This window comes from Mauremys reevesii, linkage group 2 (genome assembly GCF_016161935.1).
Source record: "Mauremys reevesii isolate NIE-2019 linkage group 2, ASM1616193v1, whole genome shotgun sequence".
Lineage (NCBI taxonomy): Eukaryota > Metazoa > Chordata > Testudines > Geoemydidae > Mauremys > Mauremys reevesii.
In genome coordinates this window covers 248,007,594-248,029,220 of record NC_052624.1, presented here as the reverse complement: position 1 = coordinate 248,029,220, position 21,627 = coordinate 248,007,594, and the positions used below count along the sequence as shown (strand labels likewise).

General features: G+C 43.8%; 1 protein-coding gene and 1 long non-coding RNA gene across 3 annotated transcripts in view; one reads left to right on the top strand and one right to left on the bottom strand.

Annotated features, from left to right (window-relative positions):
- The window catches only part of LAPTM4B (lysosomal protein transmembrane 4 beta), a 123,922-nt gene that overhangs the window by 39,075 nt on the left and 63,220 nt on the right, over positions 1-21,627 (bottom strand). The gene's annotated exons all lie outside the window — the stretch shown is intronic.
- LOC120396813 lies at positions 12,329-16,847 on the top strand. 2 transcript variants are annotated; one of them, XR_005593404.1, is made up of 5 exons: positions 12,329-12,542; positions 13,137-13,227; positions 14,152-14,340; positions 14,711-14,860; positions 15,422-16,847. It is a non-coding gene; the product is annotated as an uncharacterized LOC120396813 (long non-coding RNA). The 2 variants fall into 2 exon arrangements; XR_005593403.1 differs by having other exon boundaries at positions 15,438-16,846.

Below are 21,627 nucleotides of genomic sequence, written 5' to 3'. Positions count from 1 at the left end.
ATTTGTAACTAGAATGAAGACTCAGACTGATACTTCTGTCATGTTAGACTCTCTGATATCAGAGAACTCTGTCACAGTTCTGAGATTGGATGTGTGTCAAGTCTGTATTTTTTCAAACCCAAATGGCATATTTCCAGAATTCAACTGTGCTGGAATTTGTTCCTCCGAAGGAAAGAGAGAGGGTGGGGAGGTGGGAAAAAGGAAACAACCAATAAAGTTCCTACTTGTTTAAAGAGCAGGAACATCTGCTAGAGCCATGAACCATTAGCTAGCCAAGTTCAACAGCAGCAGGTGCTATTCATCAGGTCCAGGCTTGTCTTTAAGTATCAGTCAATAGAAATTTCAGATTCTATGGAAATAACAGAGCAAGCTACAATAAGCATCAATAAGTATATAATAGGTGATTTTTTGAAGAGTTGAATATAATGGAAATTCTGCTGAATGACAGTCAGGATAATTTCTTCTCAGATGACTTTTCCCCACTGTTTTGACTATAAAGCTTCAGGATGGAGTTCTGTAGGTCTCCTTCCATGTGGGCTATGCCTCATTCAGGTAAATTTGGGCTCTACAGCAGCAGTACTATGCAGTCAGATCTTTTTCAACACCTCCCGATTAGTGTGAAAGCTCAAGCCATGCCCCCACTTGGTAGTCCCACATGCTCCCTATGACGAAAAGGATATTTGAAGGCTGACCGATAGCACAAGATCAACATGTCAACCTGGGAGAAAGAAATATTGTGTTGCAACAAGACTGTGAAGATAGCACCAAGGTCTCCATGTACGAAAGGCAGGTATGGGGAGAGATTATCTGTATGCTGAAGGGCATTATTCTCAGCTAGAATCATGACACTGATGAGGCATGTTATACAGGTGCTACAGTTAAAGACTGAATTAATATGTGAAATAAGACCAAAGGGCCATATTTTGATGCACAGTAATGAGATAGAAAGCAGAAACATGATGAGACTCAAAGAAATTCAGTTTATCAATTTGATTAATGTTAGCTTTCCTGTTGTCCACACTGGGATTACCCAATTGCTAGTTCCTTATTGGCACACAGTTTACACCACCATAGTGTGACTTGCACTGGCAGGATAAGCCATACATCGGGGTCGGCAACCTATGGCATGCGTGCCAAAGCAGGCATGCGAGCCGATTTTTCATGGCACGCGGGGCAGGCTGAGCTGCTCAGCCTGCCGCCACTCTGGGGTTCCCGCTGCTGGCTCCTGCCAGCCGGGGTCCCACTCAGCCCAGCTGCTGGCCTGGGGGAAGGAACCCCAGGCTGGCAGCGGGCTGAGACCCCAGCTGGCAAGGAGCTGGTGGTGGAAACCCCAGAGCGGCGGTGGCTGAGCAGCTCAGCCCGCCGCTGCTCTAGGGTTCTTGCTGCTGGCCCCTTGCCAGCCAGGGTCTCTCCCCCACCCCGCAGCCCCACTCAGCACCCGCTGCTGGCCTGGGGGATGGAACCCCAGGCTGGCAGCGGGCTGAGACCCCAGCTGGCAGGAGCCGGTGGTAGAAACCCCAGCGCCCTGGCGGTCAGCCCCCCACTGCTCTGGGGTTCTGGCTGCTGGCCCCTTGCCAGCCGGGGTCCCCTCCGCATCCCCACTCACCTTGCTTCCGGTTGGAGTTCCAGCACAGGTCCCCTGCCAGACAGGGTCCAGGCTTCCGGCTCTGCTCAGCCCTACCAGCCGCCAGCTCCACTCACCTCAGCTGCGGATCAGAGGTTCATGTCACTGATCTTCTGCCAGCCGGTTATCAACTTATAACTCAGAACCCTGTTTGCAGCTTAAAGTATCTAAATAAGTGCCACCAAACATTGGAAAACTCAGCAAGGAAAAGCAAGGGCAAGGATCACACTAAACTAATAAGATCTGAATTTTAATTTAATTTTAAATAAAGCTTCTGAAACATTTTGAAAACCTTGTTTACTTTACATATAACAGTAATTTGGTTATATATTATAGACTTAGAGAGAGACCTTCTAAAAAACGTTCAAATGTATTACCGGCACTCGAAGCCTTAAATTAGAGTGTATACATGAAGACTCGGCACACCGCTGCTGAAAGGTTGCCGACCCCTGCCATACATATTCAATACATATCCACACTAGGGCTTTCTAGTGTTGCAGCTACAGCAGTAACTGAAAACCCAGTTCAGAAAAGGCCTGGGAGACAAGTTTCAGAACAAGAGCTTGGTGGGTGCACAGCTGATGGGGTAGAACTCGGGGGGGAAAAAATGTCAGATGTCATGCAAGGTTTGACTTGTCTCGGGCAAAAAATAGTTCATGAGTTCCCAGCTGGATATTCTATTTGTGCATTAATTAAAATGTGGCCTGTGCAGAAGATTTCCTGGACAGACGTCAGGATATACTTCTACAGGCACAACATTCTGAAGAATCAGAGCAGGCTGCGCAGTGGGGACAGAAGGACGGTGAAGAAATTTGGCAGCATGTGACCTCCAGAAGAAGAAAGAGGCGCATCCACGTACCAGCAATGCAGATACAGGTGAGCAACCGTTTTCATGTTCTCTCCACAGGTACAAATATGGAGAGTGGACTATAGATGATACATCTGAGGGAAGGGAGCAGAAGGAGACTCCGCCGATTGGAAGGCATGAGATGCACTGTCCTATGGATGGGGGTTCCTCGACCACCGCCCCCAAGAGAAGGAGGTGGGTGGTGATGGTGGTGGTTGGGGACTCTCTCCTCAGGGGGACTGAATCATCTATTTGCCGTCCTGACCAGGAAAACCCAGAAGTGTGCTGCTTGCCAGGAGCTAGGATTCACGATGTGACGGAGAGACTGCCGAGACTCATCAAGCCCTCGGATTGCTACCCCTTCCTGCACCAATGATACTGCCAAGAATGACCTTGAGTGGATCACTGCAGACTACGTGGCTCTGGGAAGAAGGATAAAGGAGTTTGAGGTGCAAGTGGTGTTCTCATCCATCCTCCCTGTGGAAAGAAAAGGCCCGGGTAGAGACCATCGAATCGTGGAAGTCAATGAATGGCTTCGCAGGTGGTGTCGAAGAGAAGACTTTGGATTCTTTGACTACGGGGTGGTGTTCCAAGAAGGAATGCTAGGCAGAGATGGGCTCCACTTAACGAAGAGGGAAGAGCAGCTTCTCAAGCAGGTTGGCTAATCTAGTGAGGAGGGCGTTAAACTAGTTCACCGGGGGAAGGAGACCACAGCCCTGAGGTAAGTGGGGAACTGGGATACCGGGAGGAAGCATGAGCAGGAGGGCACAAGAGGGGAGGACTCCTGATTCATACTGAGAAAGCAGGACGATCAGCAAGTTATCTTAAGTGCCTATACACAAATGCAAGAAACCTGGGAAACAAGCAGGGAGAACTGGAAGTCCTGGCACAGTCAAGGAATTATGATGTGATTGGAATAACAGAGACCTGGTGGGATAACTGTTCAGGAAAGACAGGCAGGGCAGAAAAGGTGGGGGAGTTGCATTGTATGTAAGAGAGCAGCATGACTGCTTAGAGCTCCAGTATGAAACTGCAGAAAAACCTGAGAGTATCGGGATTAAGTTTAGAAGTGTGAGCAACAAAGGTGATGTCATGGTGGGAGTCTGCTATAGACCACCAGACCAGGGGGATCAGATGGACAAGGCTTTCTTCCGGCAACTAACAGAAGTTACTAGATCACAGGCCCTGGTTCTCATGGGGGACTTCAATCACCCCGATATCTGCTGGGTGAGCAATACAGCAGTGCACAGACAATCCAGGAAGTTTTTGGAAGTGTAGGGGACAATTTCCTGGTGCGAGTGCTGGAGGAACCAACTGGGGCAGAGCTCTTCTTGACCTGCTGCTCACAAACAAGGAAGAATTAGTAGGGGAAGCAAAAGTGGATGGGAACCTGGGAGGCAGTGACCATGAGATGGTCAAGTTCAGGATCCTGACACAAGGTAAAAAGGAGAGCAGCAAAATACAGATCCTGGACTTCAGAAAAGCAAATTTTGACTCCCTCAGGGAACTGATGGGCAGGATCTCCTGGGAGAATAACACGAGGGAGAAAGGAGTCCAGGAGAGCTGGCTGTATTTTAAAGAATCCTTATTTTGGTTGCAGGAACAAACCATCCCGATGTGTAGAAAAAATAGTAAATACGGCAGGCGACCAGCTTGGCTTGACAGTGAAATCCTTGCTGATCTTAAACACAAAAAAGAAACTTACAAGAAGTGGAAGATTGGACAAATGACCAGGGAGGAGTATAAAATATTGCATAGGCATGCAGGAGTGAAATCAGGAAGGCCAAAAATCACACTTGGAGTTGCAGCTAGCAAGAGATGTTAAGAGTAACAAGAAGGGTTTCTTCAGGTATGTTGTTAGCAACAAGAAGAAAGTCAAGGAAAGTGTGGGCCCCTTACTGAATGAGAGAGGCAACCTAGTGACAGAGGATGTGGAAAAAGCTAATGTACTAAATGCTTTTTTGGCCTCTGTCTTCATGAACAAGGTCAGTTCCCAGACTACTGCACTGGGCAGCACAGCATGGGGAGGAAGTGACCAGCCCTCTGTGGAGCAAGAAGAGGTTCAGGACTATTTAGAAAAGCTGTACGATCACAAGTCCACGGGGCTGGATGTGCTGCATTTGAGCGTGCTAAAGGAGTTAGCAGATGTGATTTCAGAGCCATTGGCCATTATCTTTGAAAACTCGTGGCGATCGGGAGAGGTCCCGGATGACTGGAAAAAGGCTAATGTAGTGCCCATCTTTAAAAAAGGGAAGCAGGAGGATCCAAGGAACTACAGGCCAGTCAGCCTCACCTCAGTCCCTGGAAAAATCATGGAGCAGGTCCTCAAGGAATCAATTCTGATGCACTTATAGGAGAGGAAAGTGATCAGGAACAATCAGCATGGGTTCACCAAGGGCAAGTCATGCCTGGCTAACCTAATTGCCTTCTATGAGGAGATAACTGGGTCCGGGGATGAGGGGAAAGCAGTGGATGTGCTATTCCTTGACTTTAGCAAAGCTTTTGATACGGTCTCCCAGAGTATTCTTGCCGGCAAGTTAAAGAAATATGGGCTGGATGAATGGACTATAAGGTGGATAGAAAGCTGGCTAGATCATCGGGCTCAACGGGTAGTGATCAATGGCTCCATGGCTAGTTGGCAGCTGATATCAAGCAGAGTGCCCCAAGGGTTGGTCCTGGGGCCAGTTTTGTTCAATATCTTCATTAATGATCTGGAGGATGGCATGGACTGCACCCTCAGCAAGTTTGCAGGTGACAGGAAACTGGGAGGAGTGGTAGATTCGCTGGAGGGTAGGGATAGGATACAGAGGGACCAAGACAAGTTAGAGGATTGGGCCAAAAGAAATCTGATGGTTCAGCAAGGATAAGTGCAGAGTCCTGCACTTAGGATGGAAGAATCCCATGCACTGCTACAGACTAGGGACAGAGTGGCTAGGCAGCAGTTCTGCAGAAAAGGACCTAGGGGTTACAGTGAACGAGAAGCTGGATACAAGTCAACAGTGTGTCCTTGTTGCCAAGAAGGCTAACGGCATTTTGGGCTGTATAAGTAGGAGCATTGCCAACAGATCGAGGGACGTGATCATTCCCCTCTATTCAGAATTGGTGAGGCCTCATCTGGAGTACTGTGTGCAGTTTTGGGCCCCACACTACAAGAAGGATGTGGAAAAATTGGAAAGAGTCCAGCAGAGGGCAACAAAAATGATTAGGGGGCTGGAGGCTGAGGGAACTGGGATTGTTTAGTCTGCAGAAGAGAAGAATGAGGGGGGATTTGATAGCTGCTTTCAACTACCTGAAAGGGGGTTCCAAAGAGGATGGATCTAGACTGTTCTCAGTGGTAGCAGATGACAGAACAAGGAGTAACAGTCTCAAGTTGCAGTGTGGGAGGTTTAAGTTGGATATTAGGAAAAACTTTTTCACTAGGAGGGTGGTGAAGCACTGGAATGGATTACCTAGGGAGGTGGTAGAATCTCCTTCCTTAGAGGTTTTTAAGGTCAGGCTTGACAAAGCCCTGGCTGGGATGATTTAGTTGGGGATTGGTCCTGCTCTGAGCAGGGGGTTGGAATAGATGACCTGCTGAGGTCCCTTCCAACTCTGATATTCTATGATTCTATGATAAGTGTTTGCATGTTAAAAGCATAATGAATGTTTCATTTATATAGCACTGTGGGCATTGATAGTGCCGTATAAATAATAGTTATAATAATAAACTCAGCCTTACTCACTTTAAAGATGAAGAAGTTAGGTGATAAGCATACACCGCTACCTCGATATAATGCGACCTGATATAACACAAATTCGGATATAACGCGGTAAAGCAGTGCTCCGGGGGGGAGGGCTGCACACTCTGGTGGATCAAAGCAAGTTCAACATAACGCGGTTTCACCTATAACGCGGTAAGATTTTTTGGCTCCCGAGGACAGCGTTATATCGAGGTAGAGGTGTATTTTAAGAACTAATGGCTTAAAATTTATTTTATAAACTACAATTGCAACAACCTCCCTCCCATCTCCCCCAAATCCCTTACATAGCCAAACTTTTATATTTCTCAAGAACTCCATGTTTAAATATGGAGTGAATTCTTATTGAACAGCTATGAACCTTGAAGTATAAAAGTCCATTAGAATTCAACAGAAAACAACCAGCTGTTTTATAGGGTTTTTTAAAGTCGTGCTATGAATTCAATAGATAACCACATCCCTATTTTAGAATTTTATAGGATGACTAAAAAAAAAAATCTAAAATATTTTCTATTTGATTTAAAGGTTTTTAATATTAATTTCTATTTATTGGTTCCATCCCTATTATATCCTATAGGACGTTCCTGTAAGGATTTATAATAAAAGCTGTCAGCCTTAACTGAAGTATCACAAAGCAACACCAATCAGATACACAGTGAAGCTATTTAACACACTTGATTTGAAATGTACCATTAAATTAGCTGATGAGTTTTACCATTTCTATACATTAGTAAAAACCAAGCTTGCATATGTTGTTTTCAGAATAGCATGTTTCCATGCCCGTGGCTTAATTCATTACGTATACTGTATGAGACGATAGAAGATTAAGAGTTTAATTTTAAGGTTTTAGAAAGTACATGTATCAAAGCTTTAGTGAGGATAAAGAAAAGGAGTATGCTTTAGGTCAAACTACTTTAAATAATTACTATTAAAATAAATAGGGTGCTGTTTGTTTTAAAAGTGCAATACAAGTACAAATTTAATATGAATTAAATAGTCTCTATTAAATAGTTACAGTGCTGAAGATCAGGGAGTCTAATGTAGGTTAGAACCATCGGTTTAGGGCTGACAACCACTATAGAACATTTCAACCATCGGATTTGTTCTTAGACTAACTGCTTATTTTACATAATTCTTTGTGCTGTGATGCTCTTGCAATTTATGGAACATTTTAAAAGGATATATTTGTGTGCAAGTACACATGAATGACAACAGGCTTCCAAAGGTACCCAAACTGCTAAAAAGCAACATTCAGTGCAGGTTGACATCAGAAAATTGCATAGTGCATGTGGAAACAATGCCACAAGTTTCAGATACAAACAAAAGGCCTACTCCTGTCATCTCCTATGTCGAATGGTGCCTTATTCCATGCATAGTTCCATGGAAATTTTTTGGAGCAATTATACAGTAAAGTCCAATTCAATGTGCATAAGGCTGGCAGATCTCTGCCCAAAGCAAGCAGATTTAACAATCCTGCATGTTCAGACAGAAGCAAAGGGAAGAGGTGAAGCTCAGATGGGCTGGGTTTTGACCTACCAGTGACCACAGGCAGCAGAGAATTAGGAATGCCATTTTAATAATGTCTTTGAGTTACTGCCAAAAAATTCTATTAGCCGATGCGTACATTTTTCCAGATGTCTGTTACTAAAGTCTCTTCAAGGATCGTCCCTGAAAGAGCTGTGTTCCACACAGCATCACTCCCCCAGCCCTTTACAGTGACAAGTGCCCTAAAAATGCCTAGAAGTAAATACACAAACCCTAGTCCTTCACCCCCTTCTTCCACCCTGAGATCTTCCCAGGCTTTGGCCAAAAGGATCTGGCCAAGATCAATTCAGGGCTTATTTATAAGTTATCTTGAGAGACAGTTCTTAAGGTACCCAGAACTATGAGTCACCTCGTTATCCCTCTCCCGCCTCTGATAAGAGGGAGACTTGCTTGTGCTTAACTGGGTGTCAGATCCCCAACACCACCAGCATATTAGCCACCCAAGCACTCTCCTCTGGGCTATGCCAGTCCTTGCTTTGCCTTGCAGGTTAAAAAACAGGTGCACCCTAATCTCCAAGCCCTTTGAAATATTCCTCTGTGATATCCAACCCCGTATCCTCTGAACACGGACAGAAATACCAGTTCTGCTGCCAGTGGTCAGGATCAGCTCCTAGCTTAATATCACAGCACTTATCTGTTGATACTGAAAACAAGGATAAGTTTATTACAAAGATTCAAGGCTAATGGAAACAAAATGTTACATATAAAACAAAAGCATAACATGCTTTTTAGAAAATAAACTTAACAGGCTAACCTCCTGCCTAAAGAAGTTTCTCATCCCAAATGTCTTTTGCAGCATTTCAACCAAGCCTGGTTGTGATCCCGTTTTCATAGCTGTAATTGCACTGCCCAACTACTGCCTAGCTTCAGGATAAAGGAGTGTTTTCCTTGCTTTTTCCTCATATCTCCCAAAGTTCATGGTCTCTACCTCGGTCAGGATAACCCCCTCTCCAGTGTGCTGCCTCCCTGTTGATTTCACATCCACCAGTTTGAGTTTGTATGTACATGGGGCTTCCATTGTGTGGACTTCCACTGCTTATTTACATGTCGACCAAGAGGCAGGTCGAAAGAACATCTTTTGTCTAACAGAAAGCCTGTTTGTTAACTCTGCCTTGATAAAATCTTTAGGAGCATATTTTCAGTATAAATATGCAACTTCTTATATAGTATCTGTCCCTACGTTTCACAGCAATACTAATGACAGCGTGATTCTGGCTTTCATTTAAGATCTCACATGGTATTCTTTGGTGAACCAGAATGTACATACCAGAATCCAGATATTCTTGGAACCCCTTTGCCAGTTGGCATCGAGGGGCTGGTTCTTAGGGTCAGGCTTTCTCCGGAGGGTTGTCCATCTCCCTGAAAGAGCTGTGTTCCTAGCAGCATCACTCTGAACATTTACAATGATACCACAGTGATAAACACCATAAAGATGCCTAGAAGTAAATACACAAAATCTAATCCAGGGGTCCTCAAACTGGGGGTCATGCAGTTATTACCTGGTGATGGGGGGGATCACTACAAGAGTTTGAAAATCACTGGTCCAATCTTTCACTCTCCTTCCACCCTGAGGTCTACCCAGGCTTTTGGCCAAAGGAACCTGGCCAAGATCCCTTCAGGGCTTAATTATCATTTATCTTGAGGGGTCACATTCTGTGCAGCATGACTCACTCTCTCACCTCCAGGAGACAAAAGGTATTACTTACCATTTTAGTCTAACCATAATGCTAAAAAAAAAGACAAAAATCTGTCTAGTAAAAATATGAAGATCAAAAACCTTCGATAAAGTGACCTTCACCTCTCCCTTTTGCTTCTGCATGGTGAAACTGAATGAATTAAATAATCCTGTTTGGGCACAAATCTGTCAGCCTTATGTTCACTGAACTTTACTAAGCAAGTACTCCAGTTAATTTCAGTGAAACTACTCACGGAATTAGGTGCAGCTACAAACCCGCATTTCCCGTTGATAATACCTACAGCTAACAACACAATGTAATGTTTGAGCCTGAACCGTTTTTAAAGACTTTGTATCCAAAGTAAAAATCGCATCCACCTTCTCTAAATAATTACATCAATATTTTGCCAGGAGGTTCATCTGCTAAAAACTAGTCCACGTTCTCCCTTGCAAAGAGCAGACAATGTTATCAACTAGAGTGGAGTTACTTTCAAAATCCTATTGCTGTGCCTGTATGCTTTGTGGGAGTGCTCAAAAAAGAGCACGGTACGCCAGTAATCTGCTACTCGCACTGATACCCTGATCATCTTCAAAGTCCTGATTTTGGTTTATATAGCCCATAGGATAGACCACTACTATCTCACTGTCTCTCCTTCTGGCACCGCAAAGGCAATAACTGCCCAGCACACTAGGTTTAACAGAGCCCCAATATAAACCTGAGGTAACCAGAGGTAAAGTCTCCTCAACCGCAGACCAAAGCTCTCAGAGGAGATCAGGAAGTATCCAGTTCTTCCCATTTTCAGGTCACTATAAGACTCACCACTTTACCACAGCATACCCCACAGAGCCAGAGCAGGAAAAAATCCAGCCCTGTTCAGGAAGCAGCCAATGATTAGACCAAGAGCAAGAGGGAGACCTTGTCTGTCCTCCTTGACTGTTCTTACTGGGTTTATATCCTTGTATGACACATGGGCACCACATAGGTGCTTTAGAAATGGAGAGTAGACTGCAGAGAGCAGGTTGCTGCTTCTTCCAAGGCAGTCCACTATGCAGTTCAAACTGCAGAAATACTTTTGGTGGTGGCAGACCAAGGGGACTCAAAGTGACTGGGAAACCAATATTGTGGGGAAATTGTTCAGCCTAGCTCCCATGTGGCTACAGACAGTGTAGCAGAATGCTAAAACTGTATTATACTGTTCAGGGGTCATCAGATTATTACACTGGGGGGGGGAGGTTTGCAAGTTGTTAGTCTCCACCCCAAACACCGCTTCACCTCCAGTATTTATAATAGTGTTAAATATTTTTAAGTGTTTTTCATTTATAAGGGGGGGTCACACTCAGGCTTGCTGTGTGAAAGGGGTCCCAGTACAAAAGTTTGAGAACCACTGTATTAAAGCATCTTATTATGCACACATCTGCTGTGTGAAAGGGGTCCCAGTACAAAAGTTTGAGAACCACTGTATTAAAGCATCTTATTATGCAAACATCTGATGTGTATGTCACTCAGAAACAAGCTCTGTAGCCAGTCCATATCTGGTACAGGAACATGACATGGTGTCAAAAGCAAACTAGTGCCAGAGGAGAACTGAAATAGAAGGAAAACAGCAACAAAGGATGCAAACAGAAGGAACATGAATAAAGCAACAAAGGTTGCAGGATCTCATCAATGCCCCATAGAACTTCAGCTTTGACGAACCTTCACAGTGGACCAACTGGAAGCAGTATTTTGCAAGTTTTCACATTGTAAACAAACTCCACAAGGAAACTGGAGATCAACAGGTATCTTCTTTAATTTATGCAATGGAGACGCAAGCAGAGCATATCTTTAAGCCCTCTGACTTACTGAAGATAGTCACAATAATGACTATGAAAGGGTTTTGGCTACCTTTGATGCAGAGAAATGTGTTTATGAAAGAGCATGTTTTCACCAGAGAATTCAAGAACCAGGGGAAAATGTCGAAATTTTGTAAGAGCTCTGCTGCATACATTGGCTGAAATTGATTTTGGGATTGCAAAACATGAAAGTAGAGACAGGGTGGTTACTGGGAGAACAGATAAAAATCTTTTGCAGCAGCTACAACTGAGGACAGACCTAACCCTCACCACAGCTATACAGAAAGCAAAGCAGTCTGAACTAGTCAAACCAAAGGCAGGAGCAAGTTAAAAAACCTTAAGCAGCTTCGATTCTATAAACAGACACTTGAGTGTTAAAAGTCTTTGCCATAAAAGCCACTGAGGCAAGGAGAGAACTCCCAGATTACAAGGGAAAAATTCCAGCATGCATACACAAGGTGTGGAAAAAGTCAGATTCCGAGAGATGTTGTATGTCCAGCCAGAATAAAAAGTGTAATAAATGCACAATATATGGATATTTTGCACCTATTTGCAGCACCAAAGTGATCAGGAAGTTGACTCATATTACAGACAATCAAGAACCATTGTTTCTGGGATCTAGCACTTGCGAGGACACAGATCCTGCCTAGAGAATGAAATTTAGTATTCATGGCAAAACGATTCACTTTAAAATTGACTCAGGCACTGACATCAGAGTCATCTCAGAAGGGATTGTGGAAGTGGAAAAAAGCGCAGACATCTTAGTCTTCTAGAAAGAGCAAGAGTCAGGCTAATTCCAACAGCTAATAATGCGAGACTTCCAGGAAGGGCCTGGGCAAGTGGAAAAGAACTGGAAGAGAGGTTGTTTTGACCTTGTGTTAGATAAGAATGGAACGCAGACTATAGCAACAATTGCTGAGAAAAATAAGCCATCAGGAAGGAATATGTATAAACAAAATGCAGTTGTTGATCATTACTGTATGTAACAAAAGGTATAAATCAGTGGTCCCCAACCTTTTTGGCTGGCGGGCGCCAGCCGAAGGACCACTGCGGCGGTGGACTGGAATACTGAGCAAGGTCTCTGAAAGGGATGCCCCAATAGACCCCAGAGTGAAAAACCCAAGAGTAGAAGCGAGTTGGAGAGTTTTTGCAGTATACCTCTGGACAACCTGTGCACAGGATAACCTCCCATCCACCTCTCTCTCTCTCTGTCTCTCCTACCCCCAGGCCTGGCCCCAGCCCAGACGGTGTGTTTGTGAGTATGAAAGAAGAAGGTTGCAGGTGGGTCTACTCCCGGTAGTAGCAGTAAGAGGAGCTGGAGGAAAGGGAAGAGTTGTGTACCTGACAGCTAGAGAAAATCATAAACAATTAAAACATCAATTGGCTGTGCATTCTGTCCAGGTGGCAAGCCTCACGGGGAATGATTTGGGTGACCCTTGTGAGCGATATTGTTAAGGAAAGGGACCAGGAGGGATGGAGGTTAGTTGAGAAAACCACCCTCCTTGCTAAATTGGTAGTGAAACAAAGCCTGTGCCCATGGAAAGGAATGATGCAGCGAGGGAAAAAGGATCGGGCCCAGACAAGCAGGCAGGGAGCAGAAAGAAAAAAAATTGGGAAACGGGTTGGAAACCTTGAAAGCATAGTGGCAGAAGTAAAGGACGCAGTAAATGCAAACATGGGAAATTCAGATCCCTAAAATAATAACTGGAATGGTAAATCTGAGTTGATGAAGGTGTTATTGTGGGAGATAAGCAAGTGATTTAAGGAAAGAGTGAGAAGTTAACTCTATAGTTACTGGAGGGAATTAAGCAGTGAAACTTTGTACAAATGTTAAAAGAAGGTGTTATGAAAAGAAAATTCTTGGTTTCTTTGCAGCCATTCTGAAGGAGAAATGGGCCCTTTTCCAAAGGAATTTCTGTAAATAATCCAGGCAAGAGGTTATTTAAGTGGAATCATTTGACTATGAGTAAGTTGGTCGAATTTGCTAAAGAACACTCCTGGTGTGTACAATCTCTGTTATAGAAGTTTGAGATGAACTGGTGTTGTTTTAAAGTTGCAAAACCGAGAATACCCTCGCCAAACAGAGGAAACTAGTGTTGTTTAATTTTGGTATTTAGCATTTAACCCTTAAGGTAACTTAATGCTTTACAAGATTTAAAATGTTTTTAAATAAGACCATGGTTGTGGCTGCAGCAGGGCAGTCAAAGCCAGGAGAATGGGAAAATATTTTAAATCTGTTTTTGGTAACAAATAGCAGAGAAAAGCTGTAGTGAAAGAAAGAAAGACCATGTCCCACACTAAGCCTTAAGGTGGCTCTGTGTAATCAACCGTCACTTTGCCAAAGGGGAGCCAAAATGGGTTGTGTTTTCCTTTTCAAATCACTGTGTGTTTGAAAGCAGGAGTTAAAAGTTAATTGTGCCCTTTTGAGACAGTCTCTCTAAGCAGCTGATACCTTTGAATCCAAAGGCAAGCTGAGAATGTCTCTGTTAATGCAAATCACCTAAATCATAAAAGATAAGGCCATTGAAACCTGGCCTGCCTATGAAACAAACAGAAAAATATGGGGGTAATTCCTCTGTCTTGCCTGCAATCAGCAAGGGTATTTGTAGAAGAAAGAAATATTTTAAACAATGACTGATCACCCCAAAAGGGGTAGGAATATGTTTTTGTCTTTTAGAAAATTAGAAAAAGCTAATGCCAGCTAAAGAGCAATCCAACATACCATGCATTTACTGGCACAACAGAAATTATGTTCTATGTCCTATATCCTTGTGGTGTTTTGTCTTGTGGATAGAATTGTTGTGTTTAATTTTCTACAGAACAGGCTAGTTTAGAACCAAATGGAAGGGTTAGAGGTAAATGCAGATACTTATTTATCCTATTCCATCAGGAAATACTAAGGTTTTAATATAGATGACAGAAGCTGCGCCAAGCTGTGAAATGTTCTTGGAGTGCTGCTGGGTGCACTTTATACCTGGATCACCTTTGGCGCTCTCCGGACAGTCGCCTGGTTGCGCCTCAGGTGCTCTTGCCCTATTTCGAGCAAAGAAGGGGATGATTGCTGCAGTTAATGAGATTGGTATGCATCTAATTGTAATTTTCCTGGTAGTTGGTGGTTTCCATCTTTGTAGTCTTAGATCTGTTTTTTTCCTTTTCCAAAACATCCCGGCTCCGGAGATTGTTTTCTTTTCTGCCTTGGCCTTCACTGTTCTCGCTGTTTCTTTGCAGCTCTGTGTCTCAGTTTTTTTTCTTCTCACAGCTGGTTGGGGGGGAGGGGGCATGTTGGACTTTACCCCCTACCTTCCGTCTTGGCGGGTAGCAGCTGGCCTTGGGTTGGAGCTCTCTTATCTTTGCTCTGTGTTTGTTAGTTGTAGTGTTGAATTTATTCATTCTGTGCTCCTTTCTTTTGTTTTTCTTCCCCCTCGGCCCCTCGTACCTGCTTGCAATAGTGTTGGCCACACACAGTGCTGATCTGCCTTTCCTGGAGACTCACTGAGGGAAGAGGGTCAGCAATATAATATTGGAATAATACTGCCAGCAACATAATATTGGAAAAGCAGTTAAAGCTAGAAAAGCAGCACACCCCTTGGGGACCTTTTGTAAGTATTCAGATTGATTGTATCCAAATGTCTAAATGTTGTAATTATGAGTATGTGTTAGTTGTAGTTGATGTATTGTCAAATTGGGTTGAGGCCTTCCCTTGCAGAAGGGCAGATGCCAAAACTGTTGTGAAATTGTAGCTTAAGGATTTTGTACCACAATTTGGCATACCTGTGAGCATCAACAGTGATTATGGAATGCATTTTTACTGGACAGATTGTAAAAGAGTTATGTGCAGCTTTGCAGATCCAACACAATCTCCGCTGTCCCCACCATCCGCAGTCTGCTGGGACAGTGGAACATCAAAACGGGATTTTGAAAAACAAACTGGCCAAGATTTGTGCAGAAACAAACTTAAAATGGCCAGATGCCCTCCCATTACCATTGATGAATATGAGGGCCACTCCCATCCGAAAGACTGGACTTAGGCCACATGAGATCCTGACAGGGCACCCGATGCGACTACCAGCTGCGCCCCCACTGGCCATTGCCCAGATGGACATTCATTTAATGGATGACACAATGCTTAATTATTGCCAGGCACTAATGAAATGTGTCAGGTCTTTTTATAAACAGGTGAAAGAAGCACTACCCAAGGATCCTGAGCAACCCTGCCACTTGCTGGAACCAGGAGACTGGGTCTACATAAAGGTCCATCAGCAAAAGACCGCCCTGACCCCACCCTGGAAAGGCCCTTACCAAGTTCTGCTAACTACCAACATAACTGTGAAGTGCCAAGGACTGTCTGGACCCATGCTTTTTACTGCAAGAAGGCCCCCTCCACCTCGAGATGACCCTACAACTGCTGATCAGCCTGTCCCTCCTTTTGATACTTCTTTTCCCACTTCTGGACAGCAGGAGAAAAGGACAAGGTGAAGTGCTGGTAACCTCTCCCTTGTCCACTAACAGAACCACCATACATTCACCATCTGCTGGAGGAACCCAGTTATTACAGGGTGACGTGCTGGTAACCTCTCCCCTGTATGATGCTGAACCACGACTGTTCCAGGAAAGAAGAAGAAGGTATGTTCGTTCCACTGAAATTGCCAAAGTCCAGGGATTCTTGACTATAAAACACATTAAAAACTGGCCCTGGTGGAAGAGACGGAGTATCGTAACCTGTCAGGGAGGAACTTGTGGGAACTGCGCTTGGGACTGTGGTATTGAGTAGTGGTTTGGGTTTATTCCGGGGACTGGGCTCTGTGCTTTCAGACAAGTACCTTCAGCATGTATAGCTCTCCCTAACTGGCATTCAGATGACTAATACCAAAGGCGCCTTGCTGCCACGACCACTGCCCCCACCATTATCCTCACTACCACTACAACCCCTATAACACATCCTAATACAGACACTATACCATATATTCTAATGAATCCCAATGGCCAAGGCCTTTACATCTTAGTGATCCCTATGGAATGGTGCCAATAGTGCAGGAGCAATTTGGAACATTTATGAAGGCCAACAGCACGGAGAGAAATTAGGCCAATTGGAAAAGGCCGCAGGCCTTATTACTGGAGCACAGTTAACCCAAGTGCAGGCTGGAGTTGGTGAATTACATGTTATTTCTGCCCTTAGCTCAATGACCCAGAAGCTGTTGACAGAGATGGTACTGAATATCACTGAGGCAGGAAAGGAATTGCAGGGGGATCTGGCATGTTTAGAAAAAAGAGATTTTCTGAATGATCAGCTCATGGCCATTTGGAGTGATCTTGAACATCAGGCTTGGCCTACTGCCCTTACCAGTGCTTCAGGAATGCCATCTGATCTGTGGCCATGGAGACATACTTGGAGATTTTCTGGGTGGCAGTGCAGATGTTCGTGGTTCTCCTTTCAAGCATACAGGCTGGTATATGGGCTCCTACATGCCGAATCCTGCTGGGTCCGTGGGGAGGATGCATGTGGGATTGGAGGGATAGCTCAATGGGGGTGGAGGGATAGCTCAGTGGTTTGAGCATTGGCCTGCTTAACCCAGGGTTGTGAGTTCAATCCTTGAGGGGGCCATCCAGGGATCTGGGGTAAAATCAGTACTTGGTCCTGCTAGTGAAGGCAAGGGGCTGGACTCAATGACCTTTCAAGGTCCCTTCCAGTTCTAGGAGATAGGTATCTCTCTATATGATAATTCACCATGATATTTGGGAAATTAAACCACCTGGTATGCCTAATCAATTTAGAGTCAGTGCTCCTGGAATAACACCCAACATTTGGAAAAGGATAGGGAGTTAATGGACCCTCTGGCCATTAGAACCTCCCCCCAGCTTCAGTGTGTACATAAACTGAAGCCAGGGGAAGTTGTAACTGTTCATGACTACAGTTGTTGGGAAGGTATAGGACAAGGAACTACCCTGATGGGACACCTGCTTTTCCAAACTAATAACAGCTGTGTGCATGTTAAGGCCACTAATTTACAATTTTAATCTCACCACTGCTGCAGGCAATAATATCATTTATTGGCCTGCAAATAGAATTCTACAATCAGCCCTTAGGTTCCAGATACCCTTTAATTCGACTGCCTTAGTACATGATCGAGTCCAAAATTTGCTTTTACTCCTACCAGAGGTCCAGAAAAATCTCTGAATTACAAGGGCAAATTCATATGCTCCAAAACATATATCAAATTGAAAAGTATGCTTTTCATACAGCCTATAGAGTGTCTACTTTATGTACTAAGTATGATGTATTGTGTTCCGTGACTAAGGTTGTACAGCAACCCCATCATATTATTACAATGGGAATATTAAAATGCTTTTATTGTTATTTAGTTTAGGGTTAGGTTATTATTGTTGTAAAGAATGTAATAATAATAGCACCTTCCATGTTCATACTAGCCATGCTTTGTCATTTTATTCAATTAAACCCCAGAAGTTGTACCATGTGGGCTAGAGTCAGAAATACAAGGTTTGATGAAAATGGAGATTTAGGATTGATAGTTGTGCTAGAAGCACAAAAGGCGGGAGTGTGGAAGTGGAAAAAAGTGCAGACATCTTAGTCTTCTAGAAAGAGCAAGAGTCAGACTAACTCTAACAGCTAATAACACAAGACTTCCAGGCAGGGCCTGGGCAAGTGGAAAAGAACTGGAAGAGAGGTTGTTTTGACCTTGTGTTAGATAAGAACAGAACGCAGACTATAGCAAGAACTGCTGAGAAAAGTAAGCTATCAGGAAGGAACATGTATAAACAAAATGCAGTTGTTGATCGTTATGGTATGTAACAAAAGGTATAAATGCTTGCCTTAATTGTTTAGCTTTTGGGAGACTTGCCGTTGTGTGCACTCCCCCTTATGCAATTGCCTGAGAATAAACTGCCTCTGACATGTCGCAACCAACCTGAGAGTGAAGACTGTTTTCTTCCACAGGATTTACAATCACCTTCAACTCCTCCCAGAGCTGAAGTCACCTGACAGCTCTGACTAGCCCTGGAGGTATTCTCAACTGCATGGGCCTGTTTACCACAGAAACAACTTACAAAGACAAAAAACTATGTATTCAGAGTGTATGTGATCAAAGGACCACAGACCAACAAGCTTCTCATCCACAGGGTGACAGCCATGATGGGCCTAGTGAGAAAGGTGGAAGAAGTCAATGGAATATTTGCTGAAATTGGACTTTTGAAAGGAGATCCAATACAAAGAACCTTAAGAGACAATCTGACTACATAGCATACATACCCTTCACAGGATTTCCATCCCATTACTTCATAAAGCGGAAATGGAGTTAAAGAGAATAGAGCAGATTGGCATAATCAAGAAAATCTCTGAGCCAACAACACGGTGTGCCCATAATGGTACCAGTTATAAATAAAAATGGGAAAACATGAATCTGCGTGGATCTTAGAAGACTTAAAATGAAACAGTTGTGAGAAAAATATAACCTCCCAATACAGGATGACTTCCTCCCCAAAGTGAAAGGAGTGACAGTATACTTTAAGCTGGATGACTCATGCAGATTCTGGCAAATTCCTTTAGCCAAAGAAAGTGCTAAACTGACTACATTTATCACATCCTTCGGGAGATTTTGCTTTTGAAAACTGCCTTTTGGGATTACCGGTTCATCTGAAATTTTCCAAAGAAAAATGGCAGAATTGTTTATGAACACAAGTGGAGTTGTAGTTTTCATGGATGATATTCTGACACATGGATCTTCAAAGGAAGAACACAACACAATCCGCAAAGTCCTAAGCCTAATCATTCAGTCTGGACTGAAGCTAAACAAGGAAAAAATTGATTTTTAACTTACCCCAAATTGATATTTTGGGATAGACACAAAAACAGAATCAGGCCTAGCCCTGAAAAAATAAAAGCAATTTGAGAATTCAATGCACCAATTAATGTATCAGAACAGAGATGGTAAATTACCTTGGTCAATACCTACATGACCTTTCTTCAGTGACGAACTACTGAATGAATTGTTAAAGTCCAACTCATCTTGGCTATGGGGGCCAAGTCACTACATTGCCTTCAAAAAGGTATGATAAATGATCTCCACAGCTCCAGTTCTAAACTACTATGTTGTGAACAAACCCACAACAATCAATGTGGATGCATGTAGCTATGACCTAGGTGGTATATTGCTGCAACAGCATGGCTCTCAGTGAAAGCCAACTGCATTTTGCTCTCACATACACACACACACACACACAAACCCCAATATGCACAGATTGAAAGGAGTGCCTGGCAAGCATGAGGACATATCAGAACTTTGACAGATCTCTGTGTAGACTGAATTTGCTTTTACTGATAACAGACCATAAGATGCTTGTAACCCTCATCAATGGAAAAAAACTCAGCTCAAGCATCGCTGCGATGCCAGCATTTATTGGTAAGGTTAATGTGCTTTAACCCAATTGCTAAATACATTCCTGGGAAAAATCTGGTAGCAGCAGACCGCCATGGAGCCCTTATTCACTTTCAACTATCCGTGAGCTCAAAGATGACAAGAGCATATGTGGATGCATGCAGACCAGTGTCAGAAAAGAGACTACTCCAGCTACAAAAAGCAACATCGACAGACATGCAACTTCAAGAAGTTCAAAGTTACATTATGGCCGGCTGGCCCAAGTATCTAAAGGACACTAAGAACGCAACAAGAGACTATTTTGCAGAGTGTGGACAATTAAATGAGTCAAATGGACTCATGATTAAAGGCAACTGGAGTCTAATTCCAAATGAAATGAGGAGAAATTCTAAATTTCATCCATGAAGGATATCAAAGATTAATTAAATACTGTGAACAGACCAATCAAGTCAGTGTAGTGACTGGGCATCAGCAAGGACAAAGAATAAAGTATATATGTGTGAACGTTGCAGAGCTAAAAGACCAACACAAAGAATCTTTAATAACAGCCTCTTCCAAAGTCTCTCTGGTAGTGGTAACTACAGATTTGTGAATTCAGAGGACATCATTACCTGGTCATCGTGGACTATTCTTGCAGGTATACAGAAATAATGTACTTGAAAGACATAACATGTCACAGTGTTGTCAAGAAACTGAAGTGCACTTTTGCTCACTCTGGTATTTCAGAACAGTGGACCACAATTCACTGCAGCAGAATTTAAGTCATTCCCAACAAATATGATTTTAATCATCTTACTAGTAGCCCACATTACCCACAAGTGAATGGAGAGGCTGAGAGAGCTGTACAGACAGCCAAGAAAATCTTGCATCAGGAAAATCCATTCTTTGCCCTTCTGAGTTAGAGATCAACACCAATAGAAGCTATTGGATATAGTCCAGCACATAGGCGCTGACTTTTTCCTTTGCCCGGGCGTGCTCAATGCCTGCTTAGCTCTGGCCCCTCCCCGACTCCACCTCTTCCCCCAAACCCTTACCCCTGCCTCTTTCTGCCCCCTTGCCCGAGCATGCCCCGTCCCTCCTCCTCCTCCTCCCACTTTTTAACAGACATTGCTTAGTTAGCCAACTGCCAGGTCTAGAACCTGGTGACGGTGTTCGTGTCAAACTGGACAAAGAACAAGGATGACAACTCCAGCTGTCATGGAGAAAAAAATTCACTGCCCAGATTGTATGCAGCTGAGACCAACAGCAGAGAATTCAGCAGGAACAGTTGATAGCTAGTTTGTTCCTCAGAAAGAACAATCAGAGCCAACTCTAAAGATGGTGGGTCAGAACAAGACAACGACTCAAAGATTCCAAACCAACCACAACCAGTTGTTGTAACTAATAGATAGCCAGATAACCAAGTTATGTGTTCAAGTCATATAATTAGAAAGCTAGTACGATTCCCAGACACTTCACAGACAAAGAGCATGAAAGCTTAATTGCTAGGGATGTAAAACTTAGGCGGAGATGTGATGCAATGCTAAACTGTATTATACTGTTCAGCCACTAGGTGGCAGTGTGTGTAAAAATACCTTATTTAAGCTAACCTGAGCCATACCTGGCAGTGATTAAGGCTCTTAGGATGAACACATGTGGCATCTTACTCAGAAGCAAACTCTGTATGCAGTCTATATATCAGAGATAGGCAATCTTTGGCTTGCGGCTTGCCAGGGTAAGTACCCTGGCGGGCTGGGCCGGTTAGTTTACCTGCCACATCCGCAGGTTCGGCCAATTGCGGCTCCCATTGGCCGCGGTTCGCCAGTCCAGGCCAATGGAGGCAGTGGGAAGCAGCGGCCAGCACATCCCTTGGCCCGCGCCACTTCCCTGTGCAGGAATATGACAGACAACCTAATTCTCATTTATATTAAGGTACCTGTTCTCTGCTCTGGTTGTGTAAAGTGACATTAAAGTGAGCATGAATTCACTGCCACTTT